This window comes from Dermacentor albipictus, chromosome 10 (genome assembly GCF_038994185.2).
Source record: "Dermacentor albipictus isolate Rhodes 1998 colony chromosome 10, USDA_Dalb.pri_finalv2, whole genome shotgun sequence".
Classification (NCBI taxonomy): domain Eukaryota; kingdom Metazoa; phylum Arthropoda; class Arachnida; order Ixodida; family Ixodidae; genus Dermacentor; species Dermacentor albipictus.
In genome coordinates this window covers 11,474,739-11,489,901 of record NC_091830.1, presented here as the reverse complement: position 1 = coordinate 11,489,901, position 15,163 = coordinate 11,474,739, and the positions used below count along the sequence as shown (strand labels likewise).

Below are 15,163 nucleotides of genomic sequence, written 5' to 3'. Positions count from 1 at the left end.
TCAGCGTTTAGTCCAATACGCAGTACTTGTTTCAAGAATTGATCTCGCTTTCGGGTTTAGGATACGGGTCGTGTTTGGTTTCTTAATAGTAGCGCTAGCTATCCTCGAAGAAATGCACTACTGGCACTTTTTGTTTTTGGCAAGGTCGCAAGCTGTGTTGCGGTGTGGTGGCGTGGCAGTTTTATACGGCGTAGCAGCCGTGCAGGTTAAACTCCAGCGTCGACGAGGGCGCCATTAGCCGGGCATGAACTTTACCTGCGATCAGCATCAGCAGCCAGATAGAGTTATTAGCTGGTTCTTTGTTCTATAACTGTACGGTCATGCAAGGCGTTTAACGGCGTGTACATACGAGTACATCAAAATTCATTTAACCACTTTCCCTGCTCGTGCATTAGGTGCAGTGGTTACGAGATAGAAATGCGAGGTTGGCGCGGCGATGAAGCCGTACTTGAGGCGAGTTCGTTGCGAGCACAGTGCGTTCTGATAGACCCAAGGGGAATATGTTTGGAAGTGATGCGTCTTCTTGCATGACTTCAGGCAAACCATTACATCGTGCCGTTTCATCGTTTCGTTAGCGTCGTTGAGCATACTGCACAGATTCGCGGGAACGGAATATGTATATGAAATAAACTGTTAATACTCTGCATGTGAAAGCAAGGAAATTGAACGTCGCTAAGCACTTTATTAGCCGTACATCATTGTGCCAGTTGTACAGCAACACTGACAAAGCATTATACCGCGTCGATTTTTACGAAAATGCTTCGATGGATTGAAACATATTTCGTGTCCTGTATGTTAGGGCAAGAAAATTGAGCGTCGGTCATGCAATATTTCATTTGCCGTGTATAGACCACTGTGAAAGCTGCACAACAACACTGATCGACTACGTGGTACAGGGCCACAGTTATTCCGAGCGGCGTGTAGGCTTGTATATAATCAAAGTCCTTACATGGAAGGACTCTGATATAATTAAGGAACGCATACCACTTCCCATTACGATCCTAGATACGGGCTGAATTAGGTGGGCGACAGTAGCGCTCAAATCACTACATCCACGCACGAAATATCTCTGAAGGTCTGCCAGCGCATTCATTAGGCGTATTTGTGTTTGTACTGTGACAGAAGACGTGACGGCGAGCGCCGGCGGCGACTGTCGCACTATATCCCGTTACATTAGCCCCTTTAAGTTTTTTGTATGCTTCACCGCAATACAATCCGTATGCTTGTCCGCGTTACAATTATGCACTACGGCAAAGCATACAGCAAGGAGCTCTATTATGCAGTTTCCGAAGATTCTCAGTGATTGCGGATAGAAAACACACACATGTTCAAAAGCTTTTTGTTGATTTTTACAGATGTTTATTGAGTGAAAAGGATAATGTACGCCTGTGTTTGTGATTTAAAAGATTGATAAATACTCAAGGCACCTGTGTTTAAAAGATAGAAAGGTTTTTGATGCAGATGCCCATGCTCCTGAAAGGAACTGAAGTTCAGTGTTCACGCTGAGGAGCTGGATCCGGCCTTGTAGAAACAGCCGGCTCACCACTGGCAAAGTAGAAGCTGAAAAGAACACAAATCCTGACATTACATCTCATTGTTAGAACTTTGATTGTGGTTAACCAGTGACAAAGGCATTGCACGAAACATTGAGACGATGTCTTAATACGCAGCGCTTATGTGGTGAACAGGAGAGAAAAGGTGAGAAGGATATTTTGAAATGAGGCAGGAATGCCTTCATCTAGCTGTGTAGTGAAATCATGTTTATTATTCGTGTAACATCAGTACACTCGCTTTCACACAGCGGCGTCACTAGGACGTCACAAGTCGGTGCTGTGTCTGTCTCATTTCCTTTTCCAGTCAGTTTGCACTGTTTTCGTTCTAGAATACCTTGTAGAAACTAGGCCATCAAGAAAGTATCTTGAAAATGCCTTACATTATCAGTCCAGTTTGTTAGTCCACTTACATTTATCATCTTTTGAACATTCCGCCTAAATACTTGAATAATTTTGATATTGTGTACTCTTCTATAAGTTAACACCACTGCATACTTCATTGAATAAAAGTTACCATGCAGAAAGTGTTCACTTGTCTTATTTGAACACCAAGCAATGTAAATGGTTATGCATGTCCTGACAAGTAATGCTAAAGAAAAATGACTAAACATATCTTTCAAAGAAAGGTTATATGCACACGCAATATACTACAGATAATAGCTATGTCAATCTGCATGCCACTGCTATAAGTCCCATGAGCAATGTGGCTTTCCTACTCTAAGCAGTAAAGGCTATGTAGAGCTGTAAAATCAGCCAGCCTTTAGCCTGTTTAGCTTGCTTTTCAGCTGATTTCATGTATATAAACCAAAAAGCAGCTTTCTACAGTTTTATGCTAAAGATGATCAAAGGTTGCCTGACACTACTTTGCAACGTTCACAGCCGTCTTGGCTTACCGTAAGACACCATTTCTGTTAACAACAGTACGTTAAAGGTAAATAATAACGCAAGGGCAGACTTCGGTTTAAAGGCTTTCACCTTCACTACATTGTACAATATGAGGATGACTTCCCAAAGGAAAGAATCCAGTGCAATGTGCATGCACACTGCTCACCAGCTAAAGTGGCTTCATATCGACACAGGTGCAAAAACACCTTTGTGCTTGGAGATAGGTACACGTAAACTATCACGGTCCAATAAAACTGCTCTTCCTGTATTCATATGCAGTGTCATTGCTGCCACTACAAGGGTGAAATGATGAGCCGGGATGCCATCAGCCATCCCAAATCCCAAACGTAAACGGCTTAAAGTTTGCATATAGCGCGAGACTCGACATACCTGTGATGTGCTAGCCATTTCCTTGTTTGGATATGCTGTTCAGTTTGCGCATGTGAAATAGTGCAAGCGTACCATCAATGGCATCGTAAAAATCAAGTACACTTCATTGCCTGTTTAGGCACGTTAACATTTGTGCAACAAATCTTATTTTGGCTCAAGAGCTTTTGCTTTATACAGTGACCTACAGTGTGAAAGTAAAAGTTTAGGCTTCTTCTAAGTGGAGAAATTCATTTTCAATGAATGTAGAATACCAAAAAATGCTGTCACGCAGAATGTTAGACTTGGTATAGTAGGCAGAAAGAGTGCTTGCACATTTATTCGTGCACAAGGGGAGGCCTAACTTCGATGTCAGGAGGGACTAAAACCAGGAAATCGCATACCAATTTCACCGCTTTAGCTAAGTGTCTTTACATAGTGAAAATATCTCATGCCTGCCAGGTGCAGTGCTATGTGGTATAAAAGGAAGGAATTTCTTCATGTCCTTCTTTTGCTCGCACTAGTCTGTGATGCACCAAGCGTTTGTGCCATCTTTGAGCATCATATGAATTATTCTGGCTCTAGCCACTGCACGGGGATACAAATGCACAGACACATATACAGTAGCTGCTGGCGAATGCACTAGTAACAAGAGTGCGCAGAATGATGAGTTATGTACCTCATGAAAATAGTTGAAGTCGTGGTGCTCACGTGCAATGAGCCATGTGGAGTATCCTGTGGTTCTGGAGGTGTGGTGGCTATATGGACGTGAAATGTACCATTAAACCTGATGGAGGACAAACTCTGATACACATGCATTCAGTGAGATCTTTCATATTCAGAAAAGACTAAATGACAACAGCAAAACTTGTAAAACTATACCAAATGCCAACATTATTTGATAAATCGGACGTTGTTTCCAGTAAAGAAGTACCTGCACTGAAAGAAGCTGTAAGCTACAGTTAACGTTAGACTTAAGAAAGTGAGTGCACTGACATTACACTAATAATAAGCATTTCACTAAGCAGCTTGATCAAGGCATTCGTGACTCCCCTAAAAATATCTTTCTCGCCTTTTTCTCTTCTGTTCACCACATGAGCGCTGCGTATTAATACACCATTTCAATAGTTAGTGCAATGCCTTTGTCACTGGTTAACCACAATAAAGTTCTAACAATGACGTCTAATGTCAGCATTAGTGTTCTCTTCAGCTCCTACTTTGTGACTGATGAGCCGGCTGTGTTTCCATAAGGCCGGATCCAGCTCCACATGGTCACCACTTAATTGCAGTTTTGTACCGGAGCATGGACACCTACATAAATAAAGATTGCTATTTTTCACACACTGCAAGTGCCCAGAGTATTTATCAATCTTTTAGCTGACGGACGCAGGCGTACGTTGTCCTTTTCATTCAATAAAGAGATGTGTGTGTGTGTGTGCGTGTGTGTGTGTTCTTTTCCATTCATTGTACCATATCTCCCCCCGTGTATTTCCATTCGTGGCTCTGTGGGTAAATGAATGAATGAATAAATAAATAAATAAACTATAACATCACAATGGTACGGCGGAAGACGAAAGATATGCGCGAACAATAAAAAGAACGGATTGCGAGGGCCGAACGAAACGTGTTTAAAGTAGCTGCAGCAGTTTATGCATATTTTGCTGTCAAATACGCGGGAAGACGAACAGCTGTCCTCCACTTTTTAGGCTAGACGCCCTCCCAGGCAGTGTGGGGCAATTATACCCGCAGCACACGATTGCTTCGCTAAGATCAATTGAGCCTCCGGATGACGCTGTACGCTGTGGTAGGCGGTGAATTGAGAGAGGTGCAAAGTCGTTTCCGTTCAAAAACTGAAGGAGAGCACGTACATCTGCAGGTGTCGGAAACGACTGAGCGACACAGCGTTGGGAAGCTTTAAAGCAATTATTATAGCGCAAGATGAAACAGATTTGCACAACAGATCTCGGCGCCGAATTCCGGTCAGGGTCTAAAACACCAGTGAATTAACGCATGGGGCAGTTGCGGCGCGCACACATAGATTGCAGACAGAATGCGTAAATACCTACGTAAAAACACCAATTATTCGCTGCGTACCAGATGTCGAGAAGTGCCGCGTGTGATACGGCACAGGGTCGGCTGCATTTCCAGAATAGCGCGAAAGCGGATGCATTTGACACGTGAGTGCACGCGCCCACATGCGTGCGTTTTTGGAAAGCGCCACTGTGTCAATTACGTGAGTGCCTATAAATCCTGTTGCAGAAACTTTCGAGCAGGAGTTTCGACCATGGCTGCTGTTCGGCGCCTCGCATCCACCTTGGCGGCGTTCTTCGTCTTGGCTTCGACTTCGCCCTGCTGCGCCGCCGAAGATGAACTGGCTCTACAGGCCCGGATGACTCCCGTAAGATTAAGGCGCTGATTGAACTACCTAAATCACCAATTTTGACGGGAACTTATTAAACCGAAAAAAGATTTTTATTGCGATAGCACTTATATAGACACTCCAGACGCACTTCTGCCATTGACGTCACGGTGACGTTCCGTATAAACTGCAATGGCGATAACGTTGTCGCCGCGCGCCGTGGGCTGAATGTGCGTGTGCGAGGGTGAGCCGACGATGATGGCGCCATCTCGTGCGCGCAAGGGACAACAGCGGGAAGGAAGCGCGCCGTCTTAAGACGCGCGCAAGCTACCGGAGAGAAGAGGGGAGCGACGTTCAACTCCGGTGTGGGCTGCCTATGGCACGCCTTCACGGGCCTTGTTTTGAAAGCGATCTACGATGGCGACGGAGTTCGCCGAGTGCTGATAGCTTCGTGTGCGCTGTGTTCTCGCCGCTTAGATCGCGTTGAAGCGAGACGCAGCGCGAAGGTCGATTCGCTTGCTGCTGGTGCCGCGTTTCTCACTCCAGCGTTTTGGCAGCGACTTAAAAAAATTAAATTATGGGGTTTTACGTGCCAAAACCATTTTCTGATTATGAGGCACGCCGTAGTGGAGGACTGCGGAAATTTCGACCACCTGGGGTTCTTTAACGTGCACCTAAATCTAAGTACACGGGTGTTTTCGCATTGCACCCCCATCGAAATGCTGCCGCCGTGGCCGGGATTCGATCCCGCGACCTCGTGCTCAGCAGCCCAACACCATAGCCACTGAGCAACCACGGCGGGTCCTAATGACGTTGAAAAGTATTCACATCTACACTTCTTTCGTCGGTTTCGTCGTGGACGCGTGCACAAGTTATTCGGCTACGCCAAATTTCTCGGAAGGAATAGCGTGGTATACTAGTGGTCATATTAAAGCTTTCAATCTTTCGTAAAACATGGTTATTTGCACTAATAAATAGTATATACGCCACAATGTCTTCAATACATGTGTCCTCTGAAGCCTGTGTCTTGCATTGATTCGAAGTCGCCATGTCGCCCTTCTTAAGGATCACCGGGATTAACATGACGGGGAGGGAGCAGGCACATTATATACGGACAAGAGCACATGTATTCCCTCGTAGGAAACCGTAAAGTGTTAACTCTTCGTCCTCATCATCGTCAGCTTGTTTTAGTGTGGAAATCAGGGCAGTCCGCTGACCAAATCATCATCCAGCGAACTCCTATCACTCCCGTCCTGCGTCAGCCAAATCTCTCCTACGTCTTCACGTTCCCTAAACTCATCACTCCATCTATATTCCCCTTCGACCTCCGACTATAGGCTTCCCTTCCCTTTCTAATGGCACCCGTTGTTTTGCTATAAAAAACCATTTACTTGCAGCGCATTTTCACGAGTCACCCAAGTTTACTTAATTTCAGCAATAACATAGGCTACTCGCATCTGCTCTCTCTTCCATACAGCCGTCTTCGTGCCTTTTGACATCTGCCCTGATGATTGCTAAGGGTAATTCACGCGGCATGTATGTAGAAGGCATAATGATCTGGTTTTCTCGGCGGAGGAACTGGCCAGAATGAAGAATTAAAGGAGTCAACCGCGTTTCAAGTTCAGGTCTGTCCTGCACTCGGTACCGCCGACGTACACGAAGGGGCGCACACAAATTGCGGGTATGTGAGCACTGTGGCAAATAAACTAGAGTTACTGTACGGTAGCATATACAGTAACTCTAAAATAAACTGCCTTCTTGCGCCATCTGACGAAGAAAGGGACAAATGTCGAGACAGGTTACTGCACATGCACTTCGTTACGTCCTCATGTGCCTGTCATTGAGCAATACCAGGCACTTGCTTCAGGTGCACCTCGACCAACTTGCACTATGGCAAGTCGTAGACAGGCCCGGCCATTGGAGAAGTGCGTGTATATACTACGCCATGATGAAGAAATTACGGCCACTGACCAAGTCAAGGTGAAAAAACACACAGAGACGTTTCGGGACCCGTACGGGTTCCTTGATCACACTAACAGCGGGCAAGAGCCGCAAGTCGTTTTTATGCCAAAATGTGACGTAGGGAACGGGTGTAGTTAGCAGGAAGATTTCCATCAGTCCTGTTGATATTGTTGTCAGTAGTTTGAGTAAATAAAGATTCTCACAAGAGTCGCGTCATCGAATTCTTTTCCTTAGCTATTATAGCAGCGTTTTCCCAATCGATGCGGTGACTGCGATTATCGGCGTGTTCGGCAAGGGCGTTCGATACTTTTTTCTTGTTGGAGACGTCCCTTTGGTGCTCTTTTAATCTTCTCGTGAATTTTCCCGTTTCACCGATGTAGCTGCAACTGCAGTCTGCGCATGGTATCTTGTATATGACACCGGGATAATTCTTGCTTTCAAGCGGATCCTTTACGTTCACAAGCTGATTTCTCAGCTTATTGGATGGCACGTGGGCTATTCTGAGATCGTATCTTGAGAATACGCGGCTAAGAGCTTCGCTGACGCGAAGCTCTTAGCCGCGTATATGTATATATATATATATATATATATATATATATATATATATATATATATATATATATATATATATATATATATATATATATATATATGTGTGTATTCTCAACACAATATCTTGCCCTCACGCCTGCTTTTTCAAACAGGCATCGAAAAAGCAATGTTCAATGTGCTGCAAGCGCTCACATTGTGTTATTTGTCTCGAATAGCAATTTTTAAGTTGTTGAAATTCCCCTGCCATAGAATATTTTGGTTTGTTTCACAAACGTAGTTTCGCTTCATCGGTTGGAGAGTACCTTGCCGGATGTATGCACGATAGCTGCGTGGTAATTTCAAGGATGGCCCCAGTTTCGAGATATTCATCCCCAAAGCGTAGGTTTGCCATCAAAGTATTCTTTTGTGTGTGCGTCAATACATAAACGGTGTTTTGTGCATCCTTACAGCATGTTCGACGGCGCTTCGCTTGCAATTGGTTCCAGCCTCAGAATCTGTTCGAAGTGGATATGCATAGCAAGCTCACCGGCTAGCATATTCGCAAACTGCAACACTTGGCGAAATTAGGGGAAAGCTCAAATTAAAAAAAAAAAAAAACTTTTGTTAAAAAAAGAAAGAAAGCAATTTTCAAGATGCTTATTTTAAGAAAGGAAATACATGGTATACCGCCACAGCTGCTTTTGCTGCAGACTTCGCTGTGCGACCATGTTCAGCCGCCATAATTGGAGCAGTGTATCGGCCTCAAGCACCTTCCGCACATGCTCAGTATACACAGAACAGCTGGTGTCATATCATGACTGTGGAATTATTTAGAACAAGGATCAAAAGGTCACGCGGCTGTGCGTCACTCCGGCGTCACGTGCATTCAAGTCGCAAAACAGTACGCCAGCCTTCATCAACTGACAATATAGTTTTTCACATTTTGTACATTTTCAGTGGTGTCATTGCACACAAAAAGCGAACAAACTCCTACCCGAGTCTCTATAGTACCATATTGGCATTAATACAACTCAGATAACGACATATAAGCCCGTTTAAAGCGGATATGCTTGCGCTTATCATAGCTTTATAACACATGTTCAAGTTTTCGTTATTCTAGACGTATTCATTTTGATTACTGGTGGTACCTGGTGCAGTTTCGATTTTTAAGATGGTATTAGTAGGATCACTCACAACTTGCAGCTAGATGATTACTACTGCTCAATTAGATGAAAGTTTAGTTAATTCACTTTAGGGCACCGTCATCAACTACGGGATTGAAGTCGGTCAATTTTGAAGTCATATTCTTCGGGCAAAAATTTTGAACCCAGTAAAAATCAATTTCGTAGCGCGATCTCAAGGCACATATATCGAAACATACGTTAATCTCGTTATTTGTTTAAATGGACGAGGCTTAACTCTTCTCCGCGGTTTGAGTTCTCTACGTACAACGTGTGATCCCAAGCAATGAACTGAAAGACCAATTGGTGCAAATTCGCAAATGAGCTATCTGAAATATTTATGCGATATTTCATGTAATTGATGCCCGACTTTTTTAGTTACCCACCCACCAGAGCAAGCGGAATCTAGTTATCTGCTAAGGGGATTTTTTTTAGGAAGCAGAGGATGAGTTATTAACTACGCAGGCGAGCACCGGTACCTTTCATTCACTTCGTTCCTTGACCGTTAGCGTTTTGTGTTGAAGATCGTTTTGTGCACACCAACCTTGCCCAGGTTCCGGTTCTCTTGACGGATGCTACAACTAGAACGTGGGGCCTTAAAGGTTGCGAAAAACATACATGTGTGACATCGGATCATGTGTGATCAAGCAAGCAGATACCAATGTACTTGCCGCGTACGACTAGCTAATAAGAAACTAAGAAGTATTGAAAGTGACGATATAGAATATCGGGCACGCGAATGGATCATGAAGCACATCCGGTTGATATACCACTGCACTTCACTTGCTGCATTTACAGGTGTACAAGGCCAAAGACTTCGTTATGTACGATTATGGCGCCAAGGAGAACCGCGAGCGGTACAATCAGGTAAACGGGGCAATTAATATTTTCTCTTAGTGCTTGAGAAAACAGACGTGCTGCCATAGGTTCTTGCGCATAAGCTCGTCTGCGTTAAACGGACACTAGCTATTGCTAGTCTTCCTGATCTCCCCAACACACCCCGAGCAAATAGCACAGACACGATCTACAGCACGAGCGCTTGTATTATCGGTTTTCGTGAGTCTTCTCTGTGCCGTTGTTTTTCCGTGCAGTGATACAGAAATTAACCCGTACTAACTATAGTTCAATGCGACGATCTCATAAGCCGAATTTATGGTTTTCTTCACCGCGCACAGTACGGCCCAGTTTCGATGATGATTTGCAGGTTCCTCTGGCGCAAGGGCCAAGTTTAACCAACGAGCCCCATAACGGGTCAATGTTACAGGGAACACCAGATCGGTATTTCTTGACTGATTACGGGCGCAGTTCTGACAAGGCTACATAAATATTTCTTTACTTCTATGCGCCTGCTTCGAGACACGTTAGCTTTCTTTCATACGAAGTTGACGATGAGTTCAAATTATGTAAGTCTGAATGCGAATAAGATGGTCCCTTTAAAAGGATTGGTGGTACTGCATCTTGACATTTCTTAGAAATAATTTTGCTATCGTTTCTAGTACCGTTGTATTGGACTATGCCCTCTTAGATGTTGTATATGCGAGTGCTGGACTTCAATCTTCATATTCCAGGCATGTAATAATTCTATGGACGATATTCAACGTTGATTGGATAAAGACAATAACTAAATAAAGCTTGAACGAGCAGACTGCATTGAGGTGTAGAACCATGACAAATGATGTCTAAAAAGAGTAGGACTGCACTTCGTGATATTACTCCTCAGCACGCAATCATAACTGTTTCTTGCGTTTGTCTAGCTGGGCGGGAACTAAGCATCAAAATAGCGGAACACCAATGCGCAAAAATAAAACTAAACCTTAAACGGTGGAAAATTTTAATACTTAAACGAACGCTCGAAAATCGAGGCCATAGATTCTTGCCAGCCACACGCAGTGCTTATAGGTAGGTTCAGCTCTGTCGGGACGTTGTTTTTGTGTATGCCATGACACAGTTGCCATTGTTTCGATTTGTGGCCTGCCTGCACTTTCTTACTTCTTCTCCACAGTTGCATGCCCCGACATGTATGAATCTATGCACAGGATGAACTATGTTTGCTGCTCACACACAAGGGAAAAATTCCAAGCGGCATTCTTGTGAATTGAACGTCGCGTCGATTACAACACTTCCGCCTTCATTACAGAAGACGTATACTCCACAAAAATAGACTGAACAACAAAATTTTACTTTACGTTTTTGCATATACGGCAATTCGTTATATCAGTGTTCGTTAAATGGAGAAGCGTTGCATGTCGGTTAGTTTTAGTGGCACGCCATAATACTTACGGGCACACATAGACGCACACACGTACACACACACGACGCTAACTTCCGATTGACAGAGTACATCATTGTTAAAACTTAGCGCCATGTGCGCCTGTGTCACCTTTGTGCTCTGCGTAGAGGGCGCTACATATCTAAGCCCTATACTCCGTGTAGTTCAATGCAGTGAAAGCAGTTGAAGACAAGAGAGTGAAAAATAGAGCGTCACATATGAAAGATATCGTTATCTGTGATGTAATTCAATGTAACATTGTTACACATATATGTCGTAAAATTTGACGTAATTATTACGTTGGCGATGTTGCAGACCTCAATCTCTTTTTACCACACGGTGAGCGGAATGAGACGTTTCTGCAACCAGCGGCCAAAGCGCTTCGCTCGCGATCGCCACCAAAAAATAGTACGTCACACACTGAAAGCACAAAGGTGCTCAACTAATGCCAGACTTGACGTACGCGAACGCACAAACCAACGTATACTATATAATCAGCGACTCGCAAACGCCAGTACGTAACTTCGCGAAAGGCCGGATCTCACCTGAGGCGCTAAACGTACTCACAAAAGGGAAAACAACGAGGGAAGACAGATGCATCCAAATTCTACGGTTACCAGCCCACACCCCCGCCTCAACGGGACAGGACAATCTTAACGCTGCGGCACACAACGCAGCTCGAGGTCTTTCCGAGCGGCGACGAACGTAGAACCCTCGACAGGGCCCTCCGAGGTGTGGTAACGGAAAGACAGAATGACCAGGTTCAACACAACTAACCATTACAAGATGTAAGATGCATTTATCCACCACCCCGCCCTCAATTCCACAGATCGCAAGCTGTGCAGTAGCGACAACTACAAACCAAATCATAGAAGAGTCCGCTACTAATGCACGCTATTTATCCAGAGAGATACACAACCTATAGATGCAAAGTCTGTGGCACCAGAGCCACGTTAGAACACATGCTATGGGAATGCCACGGACTAATACACGATAATGAGAGCGAGACCTCCACCGACAGCCTCCGCGTGCTATGGCAGGCCGCGCTGCTTAGCTCGAACCTAGAAGGCCAACTCTGGACAGTCCAGCCGGCCAAAGAAGCCGTAGGGAGACAAGAACTCTTGGCCGTAACCTAGGCGGGTGCCCCTGCCCACTAGTTCGCAGGACGCGAATTGTTCTGATGAAGTTTTTCTCACTCACTTGCGTGCGCGACGTTCACAAGTAGTTATTCCGTAGAATGTGGCACGGGATCAAGAACAACTGCACTGCGAAATGACCGCACTACTTGCGTACAGCTCCTGCAGTGTCGTAATAGGGCACATCTTTATCGACTGTAAGCACGAAATCGCCTTAAACCATACACTATAGTGCACTTGTTGTCGGCATGCTTTATTTTGCACACACATGCGCAGGCGAAACCGCCGGCCTACCCGTTGGAACGCATCACAACTCCATGGGCGTTGTTCTCGTCAGAGGGCGATCTGATCGCCGACTCGCGTAACGTCGAAGAACTGGTCGCCAGACTCGGATCGAGGGTTATCTTGCATCAGGTGGTTCCACAGAAAACCTTTGGTCACGCAGACTTTGCAATTGGATACAGAAGCAACGATTTCTTGCACAATGTCGCCATCGACGTTGTGAAGCAGCAGACCGGTCAGAACGAATGAGGGAAACCTGGTTCCAGGTACAAGAACAAGGACTGCCGCTCACGAGAAACGCTGTTTTGTTGAAATCCCAAAGGAAATTTTTTTTAACGGGGTCTTTAACGCAAAAAAAAAGCTTGTATATGAAATTGCAGTACTTCAGGGCATTTGAGTATACTGCCACTTGACTTTCGATAGGATGTAACTTTATATATGCCATTAAAAATATTTGAAGACGAGCGCCCTGCATGTCCTGCCGTGTTTTCTGTGTTCTACGGTGTTCATTTTTGCCCTGAGGCGCTGGAAATGCCTCAAATATGCGGAGTACGTTTTTCTTTCCTTTTTTTTTTTACTACGAGCTCATGACGCATTCAAGCTAACATATTTCTCTCGCATTCACCGTTAAATAGCAGCTGAATATTTTTATTCGGCCGGCGACAGTTCGATTGGAGATTACAGAATTTAAAACTGCCATAAAAACGTTACATGCAGTATATATATAAGGAAAGCGAAGCCCCTGCTGTTTCACTGTTAACATCCCATCGAACGCTGGGGCGCGCTCATTGTGGGAGCAGTAAATGATCGCATCACGAAGCTTTATACCACTTCCTTCCTCACACCGTTTAGCTTTACTTTCTGTGATACAGACACAGCTACGGCACGAGCTTCGTCAGCAGCTGGCTTAGCAACCTTTTACACGCCATAAACTTACGCCGAATGCCGGCCGCTGTAGTGGAATGAAGTTATGCAAAGTTTAGGACAACATGAATCGACATATATGGTTTTGATAACATGCTTTAGTCTTGCAGTGTAAGCAGAAGACGCCGCGTTTATTCAACGCCGCGAGTTGTCCGTTCATAAATTTGCTCGAATGAAATTTGGGAACCAGCTGCAATCGTCCTAGCTTCAGAGCATTCTAACTGCGCATGCCGCCAATAGTTTAATTGCCTCCCGACTCGGTGTGCGCGACTAAATTCTGTTTCAAGTGGTTCGATCGTTTCGCAGCCATTTACACTGACGAAAATTACTTTGCCCGAACCATCGCTAAATTTCGGGGATCTGTTGGAAGAAACGCGGCTGGAGCCGATTAGTGGTTATTCACTTGTCACATTTCGCCGGCGTTCTGGACGACCTACGGGCGGCCAGTGTCTGCTGTGGCCGCGGACTGCACCTCACACACTGCCCACGGCGAGCACGTGAACAAGCGCCAGTCATCGAACTTACACGACCTCATCTCCTGGATCGAAAGAGAGGTGCACTCCCACTCGCAAACGGAACTCTCATTTGCTTTCATCCCGAAAGACCCTGACCATGGTAACTTAACAGCTCTTGGACACGTTACATCAGCTGCACAATATTCGTATTTACCTTCTGAAAGAACGACAGACGTTTCCGCCTATATACTGTGGCGTGCCGTGACATACTGCAATAGGAGTCGAAGCGAGGAGTTGCCTATGAAGGTCGAAAACAGTCATGTGTCTTACCTGTAGCAGTGGATCGATGCCACGTCCATGTGCTCGCAACTTTCAGAGACGCCCATTCCGCACAAACACTTGGCTTCCTTCCACATCCGGCACGCTTGAAAGGTTCCATACATTAAAATAATAGCGTGGTCCTGCTTGCTGAGCAAGCCGCGCTTTTGCACACACAGCGTAATTTTATTTTCGCGATTTTATCGCAGAAATCCTTGACACAGATGAAAACGAGGTGATCGGGTGCGAGGAAAATTTCGGTTTCCAGGAAACACCTCGATTCGATGCCACAATCTACCGAGAAATTTGAGCACGGCACCGAGCAAAAGTGCCACGGTGGCCTTTGATATCGAAACCAACTTTATTCGGACAGTATTGCCAGCACAAGTAAACAATTCTGGAGTTGCCAATCAACGTTGCGGGTGCGAGGGAAAGCGTGCTAGGGTGAGCCGATAGCGACGGTGGGTTGGTGAGCAGCGTTATCCCGCGCGCCCAATGTCGATGGTAACGCGATCGAGTGTGCGCCATGAGATGCACGTGAGCGTCTCCTACTCTAGCCTGGTAGTCGGTACGGCATCATTTACACAGTAGCGCAGAAGCACACGGACGACGAAGGAAAAAGACGGGATATATATATGTAATCACCGCACGAAAGGAGGGGAGAAGGGCCAAACAAATCAGCCCAGCAAGACATACCGACAGGCAACTAACTCAATCCCTATTCTCAATCTCTGCAGCTTCCACTATTTCTCTGGTGAGTTTGCCAGCTAGCTGCGCTGATGAGCTCAAACGCGGCTCACGCGCCGTACCTTGGAGGTAATCTGCGGCGTGCGCAAACGCTGGCCGAGCCCAGATGGCTGGTTTGTCCATGTGCGCAGTGTTCCCGCGCGCCTAGTGCTTGAGGTGGCCTGATCTTATTCCCTCCGCACTGCCGGCGCTTTT

General features: G+C 45.4%; 1 protein-coding gene across 7 annotated transcripts in view; it reads right to left on the bottom strand.

Moving 5' to 3' along the window:
• LOC135917927 (uncharacterized) overlaps nucleotides 1–14,334 on the bottom strand; it is a 166,889-nt gene extending 152,555 nt beyond the window's left edge. For 4 of the 7 annotated variants that reach the window (XM_070528122.1, XM_070528120.1, XM_070528123.1 and 1 more), the window contains exon 1: nucleotides 14,234–14,316. The gene's annotated coding sequence lies outside the window, so the exon portion shown is untranslated. Of the gene's footprint in view, nucleotides 1–12,306; nucleotides 12,405–14,233 lie in introns of all 7 variants that reach the window. The other 3 variants (XM_070528116.1, XM_070528118.1, XM_070528115.1) reach the window with 3 other exon arrangements.
• Between the last annotated feature and the right edge of the window lie 829 nt (nucleotides 14,335–15,163).